This window comes from Schistocerca serialis, chromosome 3 (assembly GCF_023864345.2).
Source record: "Schistocerca serialis cubense isolate TAMUIC-IGC-003099 chromosome 3, iqSchSeri2.2, whole genome shotgun sequence".
NCBI lineage: Eukaryota > Metazoa > Arthropoda > Insecta > Orthoptera > Acrididae > Schistocerca > Schistocerca serialis.
The window spans coordinates 308,025,154-308,048,553 of NC_064640.1; the positions used below are offsets into that span (position 1 = coordinate 308,025,154).

Consider the following 23,400-nt stretch of genomic DNA (forward strand, 5'->3'; position numbering starts at 1 on the left):
AAATGCAAACCGTAGTGAACACCCTATTGCATGCACGTTTAAACACTGTTTTTACAGGTTAACTATTGAAAAAGAGACCTTAGTATCATATGTAGGGTAAAGAAGTTCCACATATTTCATTATGGCATAGAATTTTGCCTCATTATTGCCTATAAAGTATTAGTCACAATTTTTTATCCACATAACAATATTGCACAACAAGCAGCAGAAAGTTTACAGTGATGAAAATTATTCCATAGGTCTTACAATTATTGTTTGCCTCTGTAGCTAAGTGGTCTGTATCTATGATTGCTATGTGAATGATCCAGGGTCATTTCCTGATACTGCTAGGGATGTTTCTTTGGTGAGAAGGCTGGAATGAGGTGCAGTCAGCCCCATGGTGCGAACTGACTAGCTGCTTGAATGAGAAGAAGTGGCTTCAATGTGTAGGAAGTTGACAACACCAGAGGTGTGCTGACCCCATATCCTACTGATGCCATTGGCAGAGGATGAGTGGCCTGTCAGGGCCCAGTACACGGAAATAGTTCTTACAATCATCATATATTTTATAGTCTAACTGTAGATGTTCTGTCAAAACTTTCAATGTGCCCAGACCTAGAATTTGTCATAAGAACTAGTATGTTACCAACTTGATAATGATCTTTGCATGATGGTGGAGGGTTTGTTATTATGGCCGAAGCTATTGCGTAATTTACAAAACAGGACCATTTCTTAAAATATTAATTGCATTTGAGATGTAACTAGTAAGTAAGGAGGGCTATATAATGAGGTACTGATACTGGATTGGTACGGGCATAGGTGATAATTTTTCAATAATTGTACTATATCATACCTACAATTACATGAATACATCATATTTTTATTATTTTTAAGTGCATTTTGTGTTCTTGTTTTTTACTTCCACATGTAATAAAAGACCTTTTGATAGCTGCTTCTTCTCAACAACTGCAGTGTAAACCGACAAGCCAAAACATTATGACCACTTGCTGAATAACTTGTTGATCCGTCTTTTAATGCAGTGTGTCACACATTCTGCATATCATAGATTCAATAGTTTGTTGGTTGATTTTTGGAGGTATGTTACACTGGATGTTCATGCACAAGTCATGTAATTTCCTTAAACAGTGGTCCGCTGATTTGTGTATGCAGTGATGGCATCTAATAACAACCCAAATGAGTTCAATTGGATTCACATCAAGAGAATTTCATGGCCAAGACATGAATGTGAGTACACAGTCATGCTCCTCAGACCACTGTAGCACATTTCTGGCATTGAGGCAGGGGACAATTATCCTGCTGGAAGATGACATCACTGGTGGGGAAGACATCAAGCATGAAGGGTTGCAGGTGGTTCGCATCTGTGAGCGTGTCTTTTGTAATTAATGATGTCATTGGGTCAACATGTAAACATGTAGGGATCATCTGCTGCAGAGCCCCATGTTCAACTATGTATGATGAATTGTATGCTTGAAAACACTTATGCATGCACCAACATTGTGCTCTTTAGATAGAGATGCCACAGATTTCTACCTGTCCTGCTTTACTGATCAGGCAAGTCTCAAAATCCCATGTTCTGTGAAGCATTGTGGGCATCCAACCACTTATCGCCCAGTGGTAGTTTCACTGTTATTTTGTCACTTTCCGTAGATACTCACTACAGTAACATGTGAACATTTGAACAACTACACCATTTACAAGATACTCGTTCACAGGCTCTGGGTAACAATGATATTACCTTTGTGAAAGTCGCTTATGTCAGTAGATATCCCCATTTGTGGCCCGCGTCATTGCTAGAATGATTCCCCATGTGTCTTTTATCCACTTATATACTTTTCTTACCATGTCTCATTGCCCCAGTGCCACCAGGTGACATCCATCCTCGCAGTGGGCATAGTGTTTTGGGTTACCAGTTTATATTTCAGAATAAAGTTCAGTTGCCAAGTGCATACTTGAAAAGTTTATTTTTCTTTACCAATTTGAACAGATTAATCTGTCATCTTCAGAAGCCTACAAAATTTGGGATACTATAAATCATTAGAACTTGGACATACAAGTAAGTAAAGTATAGGAAGTATATTACAACTGTCACTTAATATTGGTTTATCAGATGATAGACAGTTGTTTTTCCCTCGCTGTATTTCCCTTGCTGTATTTGTGAGTGGAACAGGAAAGGAAATGACTAGTAGTGGGACAGGGTTCCCCCCCACATGCACCATATTGTGGCTTGTGGAATATCTATGTAGATGTAGATGTACATGTGGTAATTGTAACCACAGATTGATAATTTACAGTGAATGAATCACATTTATGAACATAATCAACTTGTGCCAGCAACCAGGAATGTATGTAAAAACTTATAAAAATTACGTCTACATCTACATGATTACTGTGCAATTCACAATTAAGTGCCTGACAGAGGGTTCATTGAACCACCTGCAAGCTCTTTCCCTACCGTTCTACTCTCAAATGTCATGCTTGAAAAATGAGCACTTAAATCTTTCTCTGCAAACTCTGATTTCTGTTATTTTATCATGATGATTATGTCTCCATATGTAGGTGGGCGCAGCAGAATATTTTTGCAATTGGAGGAGAAAGTTGGTGATTGAAATTTCTTGAGAAGATCCTGCCACCGTGAAAAATGCCTTTGTTTTAATGATTGCCACCCGAATTCATGTATCATGTCTGAGGCACTCTCTTCCCAATTTTGTGGTAATATAAAATAAGCTGCCCTTCTTTGAACTTTTTTGATGTCCTCCATCAGTCCCATCTGATGTGGATCCCTAACCACACAGCAATACTCCAGAAGAGGGTGGACAAGCATGCTTTAAGCAGTCTCTTTAGTAAGCTGCTCGGCCAATAAATCACAGTCTTTGGTTTGCTTTACCCACAACATTATCACTGTGATTGTTCCAATGTAATTTATTCATAATTTTAATCCCTAAGTATTTAGCTGAATTTACAGCCTTTAGATTTGTGTGGTTTATACTGTAACCAAAATTTAGCATATTTCTTTTAGTATGCAGGAGTGACAAGTCAATAGTCGACAGGACACTGAAACACTCTCTTTGCGAATAAAGTTCTTTGGGGGAAAACGACAGTGTTTCATTTCTCACGTTAACATATGTTTGCATTGTGTTCGTGCGGTATAATAAAAGTGATTATTTCCAGTATAAAGTCCACGCAAGCATTTTCTTTTATGTAGTTTGATTATCGCTACATAAGTGGTGACCCCATAACTACAGTGGTGTGGCAGCAGACAAGTTTCTATATACATTTTTCATGCCATCTCATATCGACATGTCATCTGCACAGAACCTCTTCCATGACATCGATGGCTTCATCCAGAATATCAAGAATGAGCTCAACATGATGCAGCTAACCTCTCAGTTCACAGTGCCACGGATTCCTACATCTCATACCGAGTTTGTCCACGACGTTACATTTCCAACCACACTGCGTGTACCGGCAGTTCCCGTGCTGCCACAGAGGATATTGCCCCACACAACCAGCCCGCAGGACACACCAATATCAAACGAAATGTGCTCATGTTTTCATCACCCGTGTCTGTGCCGCTCCCACAAGCTTCAAACTTCCCGTTCACCGGCTCTTGCAGCCCACCCGTGTCGCAATTAGAAATTCAGGCCCTGCCTTTCGTTCCCGAATGTTCGGAAATTTGATTCACTACTATGGAGAACATTTTTGTGCAGCAACAAACAGTCGATGATTTTGAACATTTTACGCTAGTGATATGCAACCTGGACCGACGTGCTTTGTCAGTGTTATTGGATATAATTATGCAACCCACACCACAACAAGCTTACACCACCCTCAAGACAGCGTTTACTTCACGTTGCACAAAACTTGTGGATCAATGGATAACACAGCTCCTGTACCATGAGAAACGTGGTGACAGGTCATCTTCAGACTTTTATCAGCATTTACATGCTATGGTGGACCCTTCCGTGTTCTCAGACACATTACTTGTGCACATCTGGCAACAGCAAGTCACAGTGGCCACCGCAGCAACCACCTCAGCTAACGACTCCTGCTGAGCACTACTGGAGCAGATTGACGTTGCACCTCCAGCTTTTGCTGCTGCCACAACCACACGACAAGTGCTGGACCCAACCAAAGATTTCTGATCTCTCTGCACTGCCATTCGTCAACTGACCGCCCAGCTGCAGCAGTTAGAGCCAGGCGACATTGTGGCATCTGACACACACACACACACACACACACACACACACATACACACACACACGTCCTCGCCAGCCGACGCACCCACCGCATCACGTAAACAATGCCACCAGTTATTGCTGGTTCCACCAGCGTTTTGGCATGCAAGCTACGAAGTGTAAGGTGCCGTGCTTGCACCCAAACACGTCCCACAGCCTGCTTTAGGTGCAGCCAACTGTGACAACAAGCAACTACACCTAAACTCACAGATGCATGGAAGGAGGATACCCCCATTTCAGTGCAAGCCCATGTTGTGCGGATCGACTTCTCCCACAGCTGTCAGGTACACAGCTTCACAAAGACTTTTTGTTCCTGATCGCTCTAGGGGATGGATGGTTTTGGTTGATACCAGCTCAGATTTCAACACACTGCCTGTAAATTTCTTTCCTTCAGACAAGCATGATGAAGAGACCACTTTGAAAGCAGTCAATGATTCAGTCACCCACATATATGGACAGAAAACACTGACAGTGGACATTGGGCTACCAGAAAAATGCAACTGGAACTTCGTTATGGCTGATATTGACCAACCTATACTAGGTGCTGTTTTCCTGGCAAAAAATGCATTGTCCATGGATTTACACAAGACACTCCTCATCCAATCTACCAATGGATGGGTTATCCCGGGAATACAAGGGCGTCTGACCTCTCATGCATGCCCAATGACCTCAGCGTGCACACCTGGGTGGACACCATAGCGACGAAGGAGCCTGCCCTGCAGATGGCCCAAATGACATCAAAACAGTTGACGGCACTACAACAGGCTCCCACTGTTTGAACCGCAAAGGCAACAACCAAGCCAGGACATTGAACAAGAAAGAGTAGGGTGAAGCATGAGTTGGGGCACACACACAATGGATATCTTCTTCCAGGTAAGCTGACCAAGGTTTCCATTGAACGGGTAAAACCCGCTTGGACAATGAAAGCACCGACTGCAATCTCACAAACAACTTCGACACATCTCGCAACGAACCCACACCCTTCACAGAGCCAGACATCTGTGACCCTCTGAAGCTCCACACCATGGGACCTAATGCATTAGCAGAATCATCGATCAGCACCGCAGTACCTGCACTTGAGCAGGCTGACAGGTGAAGTTTAAGTGCCCCACCATACCTGGTGCTCCGCACTTAAGGGGTGGGGGCTGGGTGGGAGTGACAAGTTGATAGTCGACAGGAAACTGCAACAATCTCTTTGCGAATAAGGTTCTTTGGGGGAAAACGACAGTGTTTCATTTCCCACATTAACATATGTTTGCATTGTGTTCGTGTGGTATAATAAAAGTGATCATTTCCAGTATAAAATCCGTGCAAGCATTTTCTTTTATGTAGTGTAATTACCCCTACAAGTACTCATGTGGATGACTTCATACTTTTCATTATTTAGAGTGAATTGCTACTTTTCACACCATAAAGATATCTTGTCTAAAACGTTTTGCAATTAGTTTTGATCACCTGATGACTTAACAAGATAGTAATTGACTGCATCATTTGCAAACAATTGAAGTGAACTGTTCAGATTGTCTCTCATGTCATTTATGCAGATCAGTAACAGCAGAGGGCCTGTGAGACTTACTTGGGGAACGCCAGATATTACTGCTGTTTTACTCAATGACCTTCCATTAATTACTAAAAACTGTGACCTTTCTGGCAGGAAATCATGAATCCAGTCACACAAGTGAGATGATGCTCTATAGGCACACAATTTGATTTATAAGATGCTTGTGAGGAGTGGTGTCAAAAGCCTTCTGGAAATCCACAAATATGGAATCAATTTGACATTCCCTGTTGATATTACTTGTTACTTCATGAAAATAAAGAACTCGTTGTGCTTCACAGGAATGAATCCATGCCGACTGTGTGTCAACAGATCATTTTCCTTGAGACAATTCATAATGTTCCAAAATCCTACTGAAAATCAATGTTAGTGAAATGGGTCTGTAATTCAGTGGATTACTCCTATTTCTTTTTTGGGTATTGGTGTGACTTGTGCAACTTTCCAGTCTTTAGGTATGTAACTTTCGAAGAGCAAGGGGGTATATATATTGTTAAGTATGGAGCTATTGTATCGGCATATTCTGAAAGGAACCTTAGTGATGTAAATTCTGGTCCAGAGGCCTTGCCCTTATTAAGTAAGTTAAGCTGCTTCGCTACACCAATGATATCTACTTCTGCGTTACTCTTGTTGGCAGTTGTCCGAGATTCAAATTCTGGAATTTTTACTTCATCTTCTTTGATAAAGGAGTTTTGGAAAACTGTGTTTAGTAACTCTGCTTTAGTGACACTGTCATCAGTGACATCTCCATAGTTGTTGCTCAGTGAAGGTATTGAATCTATCTTGCTGCTGGTGTCCTTTACATATGACCAGAATCTCTTCGAATTTTCTGCCAGATTTCAAGACAGAGTTTCACTGTGGAAACTATTAAAAGCATCTTGCATTGAAGTTCATCCTAAGTAAAACTTTAACAATCTTGAGAATTTTGCAGATTTTTAAATTTGACATGCTTTCTTCGTTGCTTCTGCAACAGTGTTCTGACCCATTTTGTGTAGCATGGGAATCAGTACCATCTCTTATTAATTTATGTGGTGTATATCTCTCAATTGCCAATGGCCTTCCCACAGTGGTAACACCGGTTCATGTCAGATCATCAAAGCTAAGCATGTTGGGCTTGGCTAGCACTTGGATAGGTCACCATCTGAGTGTGCTGAGTGCTGTTGGCCAGTTGGGTGCAGTCAGATCTTGTGAGGCCAATTCAGGAGCTGCTTGATTAAGGAGTGGTGGCACTGATCACGAAAACTGACAATGGATGGGAGAGCAGTGTGCTGAACACATGCCCCTCTGTATCCACATCCACCAACCTTTCTCGAATTCAAACTGCAACTGGTCTACACTAACATAGTCAGATGAGAAGGGGAGGAAACTGTCACTTAGAAAGGCATCAAGTGAATTTTTATCTGCTACTTTAAATAAATGTAGTTTGTGTTTATTTTTGGTTGGTTTGGATGTTACAATATTCAGTCTTGCTACAGTTGCCTTATGGTCACTAATCCCTGTATTCATCATGATGCTCCCTCTTTGCTCAGGATTATTTGTTGCTAAGAGGTCAAGTATGTTTTTGCAGTCATTTACACTTTGTATGGGCTCCTGAACTAATTGTTCAAAATAATTTTCTGAGAAAACATGCAGTACAATTACAATTTATGCCTATCATTTGAGCTTCAGTGCTTTCTATTATCAGTTGGATCTCTGATTGTTTCCCAACACAGCTACAACAATTTACAACTACAATACGGATTGTTGCTAGGTCTACATTCCTGTGCTTGTCTTGTCCTCTTTTAGATTGCTGCCCTTTCTGTAGCTTCCTGAGACCTTTAACCTAAAAAAAGTATATATAAAAAGGAATTTATGTATCACATGCATGAAAAATGTGGCAAATAGTTCCACATAAGCTATTGCTACAAATAGTTCCACATAAGCTATTGCTAACATTAATACCTAAATGAAATGGACTAATGTTCATCACTTTATAAGAGATGCTAATCATGCAGTCTTCAGCTGCATGATTATAGTTAGTACACCTGTTAAACTCTCCCTTCTCCAGCACAGACATTTCATCCCTTGAATACTTAGTACACAGTAAACAATTGCATCATTCCTCTCAGGAAGCCTGGCACAGACTAAAGCTCCCTCACAAGTCTAGGAGGGGTGGAATTGTGGCAATGGTGAGGGAGGGGGGGGGGAGGTAGGAAGGGTGGTGGTGTTGGGTGACGTAGTAGGAGTGAGTGGAGTTAGGTGGCCCAATTGCCCTATTTCTAACCAAATATTTGAATTTCCCGCCATTTTTTAATTTACTGCCAAAAATTTGAATTTCCCACTCAGGAATTTCTCAGAGGAGTTGTGGGGGAAGCGATACATGCCAGCTACAGATAACCCATGACATCATCAAGGGACAGAGGTATCTAAATGATCAATTTGCATAATAAATTTGAAATCATAAGTGTGCCAGAACACACATTGTCCTACTACTGTCAATTGCTGTATGTGTAATATGGCAGGAAATTCATATTTTGGCGGGAATTTAAAAAAATTGCTTAGTTGCATTAGTGACGCCAGAGCCCAAGTTCTGAAGCATGGGCACTATCACATTAACACCAGAGACAAAAGATGTTAGATAGGTGTCTGTTGACCTCACTCACAAGTTCTCCTCAAAATATTATTCACTGAGAGGTGTATGGGCACTCGATACTACTTCTCCTAACTCTAAGTTTGGATCTTCCCACCTGAATCTTTATTTAGCACTACAATGAGGAGGGAAACGGTCCTCCAGACACATTGCCGCCCCTGGGAGCAGTCTGCATGCACCAGCTGCCTAAGGAGCACTAGGTCTACCAGTGAACATGCCATCTCATTGAAAGAAACCTCTGCATTGTAGGCAAAGTGCTGTGATACGACGCCACAGTCTGGGTGGTAATGTACCACAGGCTACAGGTATTAGAAGTGAAGTGCTCACACAAAGTGGACTACAGAAGCTATCCTTCGCAATGCTAGTATGATGTTATAACAGCATTGCAACCACATCCCACAAGATATGAGTTAAAATGATGGGAAACTAGGAAATTGCAGCAAGCACATTCATACTTTATCCCAAATAACAGGGAATCAAAAGTCACATAAGTTGAAAATAAGCTATAACTATCACATATGTTCTTCTTGGAAACGGAAAAATCAAGAGATGCACATTCATCCTCCCGGCAGTGGACACTTGTGCAGTGGCTCAGTGGCCAAAAGTTAGATTAAGGTACTATGATTGTAGATTTACCACAAAAAATTTGTTTTGAATGGCTGGTGTCTATTTCACTGGCATTGACATAACCATCCACCACAGAGCCATCAAACATGTGAACATATACATATCAGGCATTGTGCAGCAATATTTGAGAATGAAACATGCTTATAAAGAGAGAATCAAAAAGGGCTATAGAGCTTTGGAATTATATAGAAATTTATTTGAGATAACTTACGGAATGGGTAGATGTGTCATTTTGTAGTGAACAACCTTAAGTTTGGTTGGCTGGTTGGTTGATTTGGTGGAGGGGACCCATTGGGTTAGGGAAGGATGTGGTAGGAAGTCAGCCATGCCCTTTCAAAGAAAGCATCCAGGTATTTGCCTGAAGTGATCTAGGGAAATCACAGAAAACTTAAATCAGGATGTGCGGATGCAGGTTTGAACTGTTGTCCTCCTGAATGTGAGTCCAGTGTGCTAACCACTATGCCACCTTGCTTGGTACTTTAAGTTTGATTCACATAGTGCATCAGTACCCCATTATGCCAGCAGGAGCGCCAGTGTAGTGCACAGTTAAAATGGCTACTTTCACTGATGTGGAGCATAGACATTCCTGAACAGCAATGAGACAACATTTCATATCAGTCGCATGGCGAACACCTACAATTGCAGAATATAGGGCAGTGAAAATCCACAAGCAATTGTGGAACACTTATGTGACAGCCTCAAAGTTAATGTGTTTTGTGGCCTTAGCAAAATGAAAGTGTATGGCCCTTTCTTCTTCATGGAGAAAACTGTCACTGGTATTGGGTATCTGGATGTGCTTGAAAACTTTTTAATTCCACAGATTTATGAGGATGACTGAGATTGGACGGTTTACTGCCAGCCAAATGGTGCAACACCTTAGTCCCTCACAGAAGTTTCAGGTTTCATCAATAATCCCTTCCCAGGTTGGTGGACTGGCTGTGAAGGACCAATCGCATGGCCACCTTACTCCCCAGACTTGGCACCATTGGATTTCTTTCTCTGAGTTTGCATTAAAGATCATGTGTATGTTCCTCCCTTACCAAAACATTTAGCTGACATGAAGAATTGAATCTACACTGCCGTTGTAAAAGTTAACCTGATTTGTTGCAATGAATGTGGGAAGAAATTGATTACTGATGGGATATTTTTCGTATCGCAAATTGTAGTCACATTGAACCAAAATGTCACTTGACGCTTTTATGTGAAACTTGAGGTTGTTTGTTTCAAAACCACAGATCTACTAATTCTATACGTTATCTCAATAAATTTCTATATCATTCCACTGTATATTTCGAACTTAGTTCAAAAGTTGACTTATATGAATTTCCATTGTCTCATTGAGCAAGTGCTCACAAAAGTGGGTCTTAATTGGCCCCCCCCCCCCTGTCTGTCATTGCTCAATGAAGATAGAGAAAATTCAAAATTTAAAAACACACTCTTCCTCCTCCACTTTTGTTTAATGTAGAAATTCTGCATATAATCAATAAGGGCTACAAAATGAACTCCTTAAAAGAGTTCAAAACAGAGAAACATTCCTATTTAAATTCCAAATATTTGTTGAATGACCAGCTTGCTTTGAAAAAAAAAGTTACATTTCACAGCTCATGCTAATAAATGTGTGTGGTGGAACTGTATCTCATTTAATAAAAGTCCAGTCAGTCTTCCAAAGCACCAGAGGCGAGAGGCTCCTCTGCTCCAATGCAAACATCCATGTATGCAATTGAGGAAATGTTGGCGATGAGCAGGGACGAATTTAATAAGTGTACTACTTGGAAGCACACTGCTGAAGATTGTATCCAGAGCCTCCTACACAATGAGTGGAAAAGAAAGGTATTAGATGAGCATGGAGTGAATACTTTTAGACAAATAATGGCAATGTAGTGGGATGGGGTGAAGATGCATTTCAGAACTCATGCAGATAAATGCTTGTGCTTTAATTTAATTAATTAATTGATCAACTAATAATTCCCACCCCCTGATGACATCATGAGTTTTTTTCCATCCAGCGTGTGTCCCTTCTCCTACCACTCCATTATCCTCCTCCCTCACCCCACCCCTGGAAATAATGGGAAATTAAAATTTGGTGGGAAATTCAAAAAATGCTGGGAAATTCAAATTGAACAGTGGGAATATCATATCTTGTGTGTTCACCTTGAGATTTAGAGACTAACTCACCTAGCTCACAACACTATCACCAGAGGGCGCTGCTGGCCCTACTTCACTTCACTCCCCTCCCCTCCCCTCTCCTCCTTCATCTGAATATTGGTGGGATAAGGACGCAGTCTCTGCTGGGCTGCTGGATAGGATGGATGTAAGTCTTTATTTTGTACGCAATGTGGTACTTGTTGATCTAAAAATGAATAGCTGCTGCTGGGAGGAAGATAAGGATGGGTAATAACTATATTAGAACAGCGCCCCACTGTCCCCCAGAGGGGGGGAGGGGGGGCGGTCTGGCAGCAATGTAATATGCCGCTCTACAGCCTACAGAAAAGTTAAAAAACATAATGAGAATAGAAACAAACAAGAAAAAACAGACAATAAAACGATGACATTGTAAAAAAAAAAAAACTGTAAAATGGCGTTAAGTTGAGGAATTTAAAATATACAAGTAGACAGACACAATTAAAAAACACATGGCGACAGTCTGGTTTCTGTTCGCACAAGATAAAAAACATAACTAGCGACAGTATGGCGGCTGTTCGTAACACTAACAGGTGACGCACAAAACTGAACACTCACTTACAACACCACTATACAGGTGACACGGCGGCAGATGGGAGGAGGGGGGAGGATCCGGACCTACGATGGGGAGAAGGGGGGCAGTCGATGGAGGGAGAGGACATAGAAAAAGGGGGGGGGGGGCTGGGTGGATGTGAGAAGGAGTGGGAAAAGCAGTGGAGGGGAGAGCAGAAAGGACTCAGGGGAGAGAAGGGAGGCAGAGAGAGGGTAGGCTGGGGAAAAACAGGATGGAAAGGGGGGGGGGAAGAGGGAGTCCAGGGAAAGGACAGAGGAAAGGAGGGGGAGGTGAGGATCAGAGTTGTTAGGAGGGATAAATGGAGGGAGAGAGGGCATCATCCTGGAGCAGCACTGTGCTTGTAACATCTTGCCCCTGTATACAGGACTCCTGTAGCAACCCCTTTTCCCCGTCATAGGTCCGGATCCTCCCCCCCCCCCCCCCCCCCCCCCCCCCCCCCCCGCACCATCTGACGCCCTGTCACCTGTATAGTTCTGTTGTGAGTGAGTGTTCAGTGTTGTGCGTCCCCTGTTAGTGTTACGAACAGCCGCCATACTTATACGTATTTGCAAGTTGAAAGTCACATCCTATCCAACAGAAACACGGGAAATATAACATATAATATTTTTTACGAGTGTAGTGCTCATTATCTTACCTGAACACTATGTCTCAAGACGAAAAAGGAAACTGACCAGCCACCTCAAGTGTAGTACAGCGCCATACACCGAGTGTATTGTGTACCTGAAGAGCCATCCAGGTGAGAAACCACTGGAAGCTGGTGGCCAGGCTAATCTGCAACTTACTGTTGCTGCCCGACTCACTCGTGACCCCACCACCAACTGCAGTACAATGCAAGTGAAGCACGAGCAGCTGGGACGCATATAACAGTTCCATCACTGACATAGACTCCTCAGTTTAAAAAATCCGAAACGGTAATATTGTTTTGTCAATACACCTCGAATTTCTCGCGAGGAATGTAGCTCCCTCCCTTCTATACAAATTATTTTCAGATATAGAAAAAATCGGACCGTACGTTTTCACATCACGCAAGTAACGTTACTTGTTGTGAAAATTCTGTACAAAACCATGGGACAGCTATATTTCCTCTAAGTGTTCTCTCATCTGTTATCTGACATGTCCTGCATCACAGGATTAGAATATTAAACTCGTTTTTGGAGTGATAAGAGCATGGTCTACCTCTGTCGCAGAATGTCTCCTCACTTTTGAACTCTCATAAAGCAAACAAATGTCTCGTTACATACGAAGTCTGTCAAAGTAACAGCACATAAAAGTTGCAAATACCAGGTTTATACTATATATCACTTTATAAATTCGATAACATAGCTGATTTTATTACGATGATAATCTCTCCGTGTGTAGATGAGAGATTGAAATTCGTTAAGATCTCACAGCAGCGAAAAAAATCTTATTACCACTCAAATTCTTGAATAATCTACATGGTATTCCCACCCTCGCTTCCATCCACCCGGTGGCACATCATTGTTATCGAGTTGATATGTTAATTAATTAAATTGATCACGAAAGCCCCCTGGTGTGATAAGTAATTTTTTTCTTGCAGTTTGATTTCACTCGCCTGGTAACCGTTATAGATGCTTCTGTGGCGTCTGTAGGCTTCCCAAAGGCCAGGTCGTCACTTCCTCTGATATCCAATAGGTGATAATCGGCCGGCCGCTGGTGGCCGAGTGGTTCTAGGCATTTCAGTCTGGAACCTCGCGATCGCTACGGTCACAGGTTCGAATCCTGCCTCGGTCATGTATGTGTGTGATGTCCTTAGGTTAGTTAGGTTTACGTAGTTCTAAGTTCTAGGGGACTGATGACCTGAGATGTTAAGTCCCACAGTGCTCAGAGCCATTTGAACCATTTGGTGATAATCGTCGTGAAATAGCTAAAGATATCAAATGCTGCGTTCTATCTCTTGGTTGTCTTATTGTGCTGGTAGAAGTAAGTTACTTAGAATTCTGGTACACTGCTCCCAAACTAATCCTGCTGAGAGCTGTCAGTCTATGAGGGTTATAGGATGTCTCACATGCTTCTCCACCCCCACTGCTCGATTCTATGACAACAGCTGCGACGAGGTTGGAAACCTCCGCCTGTGTATCAGGGCTGTACCACTCCGAGCCGACAACCCGCTGCTCGCTGTGCTGGACGTCTGTTGCTGATTCCATATTCGCAAAAGTTGTCCTATCCTTCTCAAAAGGACTGGGCGTTTAAATGCCGTTGGGTAAACACCAGGGTGTAGAACAATATGCTTCCCCACATCCCTTCTGCAAACTGAAACATTCTGAGATGTGTTTTCGAAATATCCTGGAAAGGCTGACGCAGTGAGCAAATACCAGAATACCTGTCTACTCACTGCCACATCCCAAACGAGTATGAGTCTGCGGAACTAGTTTTCCCTGAGAATACATCCGTATTGAAGCGTTCCTAATGGCTCCTGCAAAATTAGTGAGCAGATCCTTTGAGAACTAAAATGGGAATCCCTGGAGGGAAGATGTTCTTTTCGAGGAAGACTATTGAGAACCGACATTTGAAGCTGACTGCGGAAGAACTCTACAGCTGCCAACATACATTTCGCATAATAACCACAAAGATAAGATAATGCTCATAGGGGACATATAGGTAGTCTTTTACCTTCCCTCTATTTGTGAGTGGAATAGGAAATGGAATGACTAATAGTGGTACAATGTACCCTTCACCTCATACCATACGATAGCTTGCAATCTAAACATATAAATGTAAATGTAAATTTAGTCTACCTTTTAAGATGTCACTCCATCCATTTATAGGTACACAAAACTTGTGGAAGAATGTTGTCTCTTACTTATTGAGAAAATAAGAGACGTAACTCTTGCTGCTAACTGTCTATCTGTAGAAACCTTCGTATTAGCTCCTAATTTTCTCACTGCAGTCACCTTGCGAGACATATGTGAGAGGCTGTAATATGCTTGCCCACAATACTTGCAAGGGAACCTCCCCGTCGCACCCCCCTCAGATTTAGTTATAATTTGGCACAGTGGATAGGCCTTGAAAAACTGAACACAGTTCAATCGAGAAAACAGGAAGAAGTTGTGTGGAACTATGAAAAAATAAGCAAAATATACAAACTGAGTAGTCCATGGGAACATAGGCAACATCAAGGATATGTGGGCACAGGAGCGCCGTGGTCCCGTGGTTAGCGTGAGCAGCTGCAGAACAAGAGGTCCTTGATTCAAGTGTTCCTTCCAGTAAAAAGTTTAAATTTTAATTTTCAGACAATTATCAGAGTTCAGGCACTCACACATAATCAATTTAGCTCTCCAAAATTCCAGGACATGTTCAGATTTGCCTGGACATATGCAGGATTTGACGGTCTACACAGGGAAAAATTTGAAAACGTTAAAAACATATGTTTTGACAGAGCACAGAGAAAACTGTGCGACTGTGAAACTTGCATTCATTTGTTGCAGTTTATGTGACAAACTCTTATGTTTTCATAACTTTTTTGGGAGTGATTATCACATCCACAAGAAAACCTAAATCGGGCAAGGTAGAAGAATCTTTTTACCCATTCGCCAAGTGTGCAAGTTAGGTGGGTCGACAACATATTCCTGTCATGTGACGCACATGCCGTCACCAGTGTCGTATAGAATATATCAGACGTGTTTTCCTGGATCAAATGTTTTCGGTTCCCACTGGAGAGGCACGTCCTTTCGTCTACTAATTGCACGGTTTTGCGGTGCGGTCGCAAAACACAGACACTAAACTTATTACAGTGAACAGAGACGTCAATGAACGAACGGACAGATCATAACTTTGCAAAAATAAAGTAAGTAAACTTTTCGCTCGAGGGTAGAACCAAGGACCTCTCGCTCCGCAGATGTTCACGCTAACCACAGGACCACAGCGCTCCTGTGCCAATATCGTCCTTGATGTTGCCCATGAACTTCTCAGTTTGTATATTTTGCGTATTTTTCATAGTTTCACACAACTTCTTCCTGTTTTCTCGACTGATCAGTGTTCAGTTTTTCAAGGCCCATCCACTGTGCCAAATTATAACTAAATCTGAGGGAGATGCGATGGGGAGGTTCCCTTGTTAGAAGAAAACGGCATAGAGCTCATCTCTTAACGCCCCTTTCGTCAGAATATCGCTTACCTGTTGTAATCTCATTAATCTTACAGACTTCGGTATACAACATTTGAATCTAGTTGATTTTGATAAGTAAAAGATGTCCCCCACTAAGTTGCAGACCCATGCTGATTCTCTCGAAATCCCATTACATTCCGCAGCACTGTTCCGTTATAGAAGGCTGACAGGTAGAGAGCTGTCACGACGAGAAAAATAGCACACTAATGTACAGGAGGAAATTCGCAACCATGGAGAGTATATGTGGATTGCATACAGAAGTCCAAAAGCATAACAGCTACAATTCATCAATAGCGAATGACAGTCTATGAATCAATCCGTACATGTCCTAATCTCCTTTATCATGTTTCTATGATTACCACTCCAGAAATACAGCAGTGTGATGGTGACCAAGTCTTTGTCGACAGCATAGTATCTCTCTCTCTCCATCGTTATTTTTGTAATATCCAATGGAGTAAAACTATGAAGTGTAAAAGCTTTGCAAAGGTTACCTGGTAGGGAACTCATTAAGATTTTACCGTATTTCTCTTTCATCCGATATAGTGGGGAAACAAATACCATCTGCATGTTGACATAGACTCATAGACCATATGTGATGATACCATTAAATATACATGTTGTCAGTCCACTAGTGCAGGCGACCAGTGATCAAACTTGCTTTCATGAACCTGTGTAAAGTTTGGTCGCCTGTACTGGAGAAAGACTGTATCGATTATATCACAAAGAGAGAGTTCGTGTGTTGTTGTTTCATAAGCAGTTTGATACATTCTTTTCCTGCTGTAACACAACCAAGCAGTGTGTGACAACATCTTTGTACTCCGCCAAACATTTTCCAACACGACTTTGAGGTCTGTGTCAGATGCTAAACCAACAATAACACGCTTCATCCATTGGCTCTCACAGAAAGCTGGACATCACATGGTGTAAACTATACTGCTTTCACTGCACATAGAATAATTTAAATTAGAGACACGGGCTGTGTTTCTTACTGAAAAAAATGTGGAAGACATTGCAACATATGGAAACTGGAGCGTTTCCAAACTGCTGTCTGAAGGTGATGACCCCTACATTTAATCAAATTTTCCACAGTGATAGCATAGCAGATGTCTCAATGTTCCGTTTCAAAGAGACCAAGACCATTCCTTATATTGCAGTCATGTACACGATCACTGTTTCGATGGAACGTGTTGCTAACACCAAGACTCACTCCATCTCAAGTATGTGATATCAGTGAATCATTATGCTGTAATCAACAGTGCACTACTGCACGGATAGGATGGAAAAGACACCGTCAATGTACTGTAATAAGCACCACAGTTGATAGTTCGATCAATTTTAGCAAAATTACCAGCTCTTCTGTAATTTCAGTGCCAGCCAGTGGTGGTGGATGGAATTGGAAGCATTTTACATAAATCAACTGTACTATCAGCTATGTAGTATTGTTCTCATGTCTGGGATCAGTACCAAGAAGGTATTAGCAAGAGAGAAATGATCGTAAAACATAACGCACACACACACTCGTAATGATGGACGGCTCTGCGCTTAAACATGTTATAACTATGTGATGTGCAACGCCCTTAATACTCTAATGCAGGAATGGATGTCCAACATCTGACATACATCCACGCTGCAAATTTTCTATCCCACTCACCATGGTGACAAACTTTAAGATGATAAAACTACTTCCTTCTGCAGCAAAGAAAACCATAGACTCTTTGTTATGCATGTACAATATACTTTTCATTGGTGTATAATACCCAGTGCTCAAATCCGATTACACTTCAGAAATTATGCTATGCTCACATCATTCCTATGAGATGATCGCCAGCAATGGAAAATTCATCTTATGAGGAAACAGACAAATGCATAGCACTGGTGTTTGACATGTGAAATTGCACTCCGTGCTGGAATAACTCTTTATACAGGACAACTATCAAGAAAATGCACACACACACACACACACACACACACACACACACACACAGGGTTTGCAGTAACTCACAAATCCCAGTCTGCGATTTAGAAAAAAAGCTAAAACATTTTACATACATCACTTGTGCTAACAAATCTGAATTATTGTTCAGATATTTGTTGTCTACGCCAAGGAGATATCGGAAAGAGAGAAATGATTGTGGAACATAAATGCATTCCAAGGGCTACATGATTCTCCCCTTAAACATACCATAATGCTAGAGCTGTCCAGTTTCCAACCAATCATTAGTCATGTAGAATGCGACGTCGTTAATATTCCAATGTAAGAAATATATTTCCAGCGCATGACATACATTCTACACGCAAGTTTTTCTACGATAAAGTACGGTGACAGACTGTAAGGTGATAAAACATCTAACTTGAATACCAAAGAAAACACTGGATTCTTTGTTACACAAACACTACATAGGTTTCTGAAGTTGTATGATGCCTACTGTTTAGGGAGTTCAAGCTCAATTACGGTTCGGAAATTATGATATGTTCACAACCACCATATAAAATGACTGTTGATAGCCGAAAATGCATACAAAGAAACAGTGAGATCTTACGAGGAAATAAATATCATGCAGTTTACCACCGTTCCTGCTAGCCTCCCTCTTGCACATAGAAGTCATGGTCCGATGTGAGGCTGTATTGCTCATGTGTGAGACAATATTGTTGTCTCTAGAATTCCTTCTCTTTCCACTATTAAGGTATTTAGGCCTATATGCAGCATCAGTTCACTCTCCTCCTCCAAAACATGTAATATTATCGATTTCACTCAATATTACTGGTAATTTTTTTCTAATTTGAAGTATGCCCACTCAACTTCCGTAATTTTACGAGGTTTTCACTATTTTACATACTTCATCGTATTTCCCTCAATGTTCATGTATTTACTTCAGTTTTACGTGATAATACCAGGTGTTCCCTCAATTTTACCAATTTTATGTCATTTTTCATATTTTCTTGACACCTTGCCATTTGTATACGCTCTTATTGCTAACATACCCACATGTTCATTGATTTTCTATGAAAATATTTGAGCGTCTTATATGCCAACCTACTAAACAGTCCTAAGATTTCCCCTCTCCTTGAAGATGCACATGCATGCATTTTGGACAGGATGATCATGAAAAGTATAATAACAGTCACTTCATACCTATAAAAGATTCAATGAGTGGTGCAGATGGTGGATGTATTAGAAAATCAAAGTCTGGAAACAATTGTGTGTACTGCTATGACACATCAGAGAGCCTGTCTGCAGACTCATGTAGTGCTGCACTTGACAGAGTCTTAAGTCTGGACACAGTTCTACATGTTCATTTGACTACCACCCTATCATGTAGGGGTCTCCAACAAGGATTTGGCATGTGTACAGAGTTGATTTCTATTGCTGCTCGGATTTTTTTTTCCGTAAGTATTTGCTCTTAGTGCTTACTAGATGTGCTTCGATATTTCTGTTTGTACTGCAGCGGCAACACTGCTTAGGATAGGGAAAGTTAGTTTTGTGCGATATTTGGACCACGAGTTACAGGCAGGTGCTAGCCAGATTGCAGTAAGTTACGCATACCAGCAGTTGCGAAGGCAAATAGAGGCCACAGGGGCCTAGAACTGCCGGAGAGGGCGCACACAGCAATTTCCATGGCGCAAGTCACAAGCAGAAGAGGGCCACTGGCCAACCTAAGTGTTATGCATACGTGATGCAAAGCGGCCCTCTTGGTAAAGCATTGGCGCACAGCCAAGTATAAATAAGTGCCATTTTCTAACGAGATTCATTCAAGTGTGGCAGCTCTCCTGTACGGCGGGGCGTATCTCACCACCGGGCTACATACAGCAACAGATGGGGCGCCAGCGTCCCAGTCCACGCCGGGTCGTTGGTTCGACTCTCTGAGACCGACGCAGGGTCCGCAGCAAGCCAGGCGGGCCACCCTTCAGCTCACTACTGCGGGCAGTCGTCTCGGCTCCCGACACACGCTGGACACTTCCCGAGGCAAGGGCAGCAGATTCGGACGCCAGATCGCGGGTGGTAATTGCCGCCGCGTTCTCAGCTACGCCAGCGAGGAAGAAGCAGCAGCGGGGCCGGCCTACAGCTCCCGGCGGAGCAGCGCTGAATCAATGGGGAAGAAGACTGCTGAGCCGGCTGTCGGCACCTCCTGGCAATCAGCCATTACATTTAGTGTCATAATAGCGGACGTCGTCTGTCCAGTATGACGTTCGAGCCCACCACCTGCATTATGGTCACAAGATGTGGTGAGTGCTGCCAAAATTGTTCTGTTTGAGATTGGACGTTTTCTTTCTTTTTTGTTTTTTCGAGTATGGTTCCTGGCAAGCCACATTGTACATGTTTTCGTGGGCATAGTATTTTTTGTTGTCACAGTAAGTGTTAGTGTATTTGAGGCAGTAAGATTTTTGTTTGGTGGCATTTGATTACTTTTGTATATGTTTATGAATGATGATACTGAGTATGACGATATGGAGCTGTAGGAAGTCAGATTATTCTTGTACTTAATCGATTTGTTTCGGGACTAACTGGGAACGAAAGCAACATAGTGGCAGAGTCAAGGAGGCAAGGTGTGTCGGAACCACAAGCGGCGCGGATTTTGTTGGAAAAAGTAACACAGTTGACAGCAGACAATACGCAGTTGAGAAATCAATTAACATCTAGAAGTGAGCGGGAAACCGCATCTGATCAGTCGTTTATGCCTAGGGTGAAGGAGATTGATGCAGCCGCGGCAAGTTTGATTATTCTGTTTTCTGGCAAGGCATCTGAGGATGTGCGTTCGTTTGTGGAGGACTTGGAGACTTCAGTGGTGATGAATGGTTGGTCTGACGAGCAGTTGTTACATATAGCCAAGATTAGACTAACAGGTGAAGCAAAAACATATGTAAGGTGTTCTGAGACCTTAAGGAAGGTAGGACAGTTTAAACAGTTCAAGAAAGGGCTTTTACAAAAATACAAGAAACAAAATAGCGCTCGGTACTTTAGGGAGAGGGTAAGTACAATTACTAAGAGACAGGGGGAGACAGTGGAGAAATTTGCGGACAGGATAAGGGAAATTAATGAGTATACTTACGAGTTGGGTCAGAGCGATGAAGTGAATAGCGTTCTGCTGCAGGAGGCTGAGCAAAGAGCACTTGATGTATTTTTGAGAGGGTTACCGGCGCATATGTCATGGAAAGTGCTTGAAGGGACTCCGAAAGATTTGTATTCGGCCATTCAGCTGGCAATTCAATGTGAGGAAATAGACGTGGCAACAGGGGCACGCGAGAGGCAAACAGTGTTTACGGCAGGTGTGAAATGTTTTAAGTGTGGTCTTACGGGACATGTGCAGAGGCAACGTACCCAGTCGCCAAGAAGTGGAGATAGGAGAGGTGGACAATCGTTAAACGACAGAGGGGGCCCAAGACCCACGTAAAGGGGCTCCCGTTTAATTTCAATGCTACGAATACGTATGTGGCGGTGGAATGTTCAGTGGTTGGATCCATAGGAACTAAAACGTTTAAGATTTTGTTGGACACAGGGGCGCTAGTGTCAGTGACTACTAAAAATATAATGGGACGAAGGAAGCTAGACCCACCACGTTATAGGTTGCGTGGAGTGGGGGATGAGGAGGTCACACCTCTGGGGTCAGTGACAGTTGACTTTTGAATAGGGAAAGTCCGATTTAATGCTTGCATGGAGGTAGTACCATGAGTAAGTGAGGGCTACGACATGATCCTAGGAGTAGATTTCTTGCATCAACATCATGGCAAAATTGACCTTGGACAATGAACTGTGGAACTTGGTGGAATGTTATTTCCGCTAGGGGAAACTGTTGTCAATGCAGAGCTGTCTTGAGGGGCGTTCAACGTAATGAACAAACCAATTGAACCTCGTACATTAGCATTCAGGCTTAATTCGCATGAGTGTGTGTCTAGTGGCACTGGGAAATCGCTTTGGGTAAGTGTGGAGTCGAATCTACCTGCGGCTACAGTATGTGTTACTGAACCATTGGAGGTTAATGAAGATTTGGGTTCACTGGGTTGTTTTGTGAAACGTAGTGTTGTACGCATACAGGAGGGGAACGACGGGCGAGTAGTTCCCGTGAACGTCGATAATTTTAGTGCTGTAGACGCGAATTTGAGGAAATTAGTTTTAGTAGCAAAGTTAGACGTGCCAGATGACGAAGACTGGTGTTTGGGAGGTAGGCGAAGCGATCAACCACTAACTGGCGATAGAACTGCATTGCGTGTCAAAATTATCTGAAAGGACGAGAAAGAGAGCATATGGAAGAATTATTGTGGGAATTTAAGGATTTGTTTTTCCACAAGGGCCGTTACCAGCAACTCCATTAGTACAACATAGGATACCAACAGCGAATGAAGCACCTGTTTACTGTAAATCATAGAGAATACCAAGGTATTTGCAGCCGTTTGTGGAGGATTTCATTGATCAGCAGCTTGCGGATGGTATTATAGAGCATAATAATAGTTGCTGGAGAGCGGGCATTGTCAGTGTGCCTAAAGCATCTACGGATGTAAATAAGAAACACAGGTTCTGTTGTGACTAACGATACCTCAATAATAAGACAGTAACCTACGCATACCTCATTCCAAACATATCTGAGACTTAGGATCACTTAGGACAGTCCTATTAGTTTTCTACGATGGATTTGACAAGTGGTTATCATCAGTTAGAGGTGGCTCCAGAGGATCGTCAGGGGTTGTCAGGTTCGGTAGATGCTGCTATGGATTACCTTAGACCAGACATTTCAAGTAACTTCCATAATATGAATTTGACCCTCACTACCCCAACAGAAATAATGTCCATCATAAAATCTTTAAAATCAAAAACATCTAGTGGGTATGATGAAATATCAACAAAGTTAATTAAAGAATGTGATTCTGAGCTAAGTAACATATTAAGCTATCTGTGTAACCAGTCGATTATCCGTGGAATATTTCCTGAATGGCTGAAATATGCTGAAGTTAAGCCACTGTTTAAGAAGGGAGATAAAGAAATAGCATCAAATTTCCGTCCAATTTCACTGTTGCCAGCATTCTCAAAAATTTTCGAAAAAGTAATGTACAGTCGTCTTTATAACCATCTTATCTCAAATAACATACTGTCAAAGTCACAGTTTGGATTTCTAAAAGGTTCTGATATTGAGAAGGCTATCTACACTTACAGTGAAAATGTGCTTAATTCATTAGACAAAAAATTGCGGGCGACTGCTATATTTTGTGATCTGTCAAAGGCATTTGACTGTGTAAATCACAATATCCTTTTAAGTAAACTAGAATATTATAGTGTAACAGGAAATGCTGCAAAATGGTTCAAATCTTATATCTCTGGCAGGAAACAAAGGGTGTTATTAGGAAAGAGACATGTATCAAGCTATCAGGCATCATCCAACTGGGAACTAATTACATGTGGGGTCCCACAAGGTTCCATTTTGGGGCCCTTACTTTTTCTTGTGTATATCAATGACCTTTCATCAGTAACATTACCAGATGCCAAGT

General features: G+C 42.0%; 1 long non-coding RNA gene across 1 annotated transcript in view; it reads left to right on the top strand.

Annotated features, from left to right (window-relative positions):
* Positions 1 to 16,086: 16,086 nt before the first annotated feature.
* LOC126470104 (uncharacterized) overlaps positions 16,087 to 23,400 on the top strand; it is a 42,431-nt gene continuing 35,117 nt past the window's right edge. The window contains exon 1 of the long non-coding RNA XR_007586126.1: positions 16,087 to 20,148. This is a non-coding gene — a long non-coding RNA (uncharacterized LOC126470104). The remainder of the gene's footprint in view (positions 20,149 to 23,400) is intronic.